This window comes from Delphinus delphis, chromosome 6 (genome assembly GCF_949987515.2).
Source record: "Delphinus delphis chromosome 6, mDelDel1.2, whole genome shotgun sequence".
NCBI lineage: Eukaryota > Metazoa > Chordata > Mammalia > Artiodactyla > Delphinidae > Delphinus > Delphinus delphis.
Genome location: NC_082688.1, coordinates 1,134,042 through 1,134,789, shown reverse-complemented (window position 1 = coordinate 1,134,789; position 748 = coordinate 1,134,042). Strand labels below are relative to the sequence as shown.

Sequence of the window (748 nt, the reverse complement as noted above, 5' to 3'; positions counted from 1 at the left end):
ACGGAAACCAGGTGTTGAGGAGGTCCCTGAGAAAGTGCAGTCTCGTATCGGCCCTCGGACGCTTACACTCAGTGCTACATGAAAGAGAAATACACTTCTCTCCTGATTAAGCCATTTCTATTTTGGGGTCCCTTGATAAAGCGTGTTATGTTTTCACTGACTCTTGGGCCGTTTCCAATGATGTATCTGTTTGGTCTGTGTATTGGGTTGGATAGGGCCCCACCCCCCGCCGCCCCACCCGGGTTCATGGTCACCCAGAACTTCAGTTAGCAATAATCGCACCTCGGATAAACCTCACTGGCTAGGATGTTGCCACTGCGCAAAGCTACACCCAGAACTTCAGCATGTGGCCTATTTGGAAATAGCGTCTCTGAAGGTCATGTGAGGACACAGACAGAGAAGGCATGACATGGCTCTGAGCAGCCTGATGTGGTGCTTCTTCATCACAAAAGCCGCCCCACGGTGGGCTGGCAGTCAAGGTGCCAGAGGCCCTTCCCCGCTTCCCAGTGCCCACAGCCGCTGGTGTCACAGAGCATTGGAATGGCCTCTCCAAAGTTCGCTTAGGAGATTTCTGACTCTACCTCCATCCCTTCCTCCTGGCCCACACACCTTAGCCAGGTAGCTTGGTCACCGAATGTGGCTGTCCCCAGAGAGGAGCACCTCTGTTTGGTCACCTTGGCAATGACTAGCATGAAAGGGTGGGGGTGCGGTTATACAGATCCTCTGGAGATAACCAGGATTCTACCCC

The 748-nt window shown here is 53.3% G+C and overlaps 1 pseudogene; it reads right to left on the bottom strand.

The window, feature by feature from the left end:
* Positions 1–260: 260 nt before the first annotated feature.
* Positions 261–327, bottom strand: LOC132427758 (U4 spliceosomal RNA; annotated as a pseudogene).
* Positions 328–748: the final 421 nt, after the last annotated feature.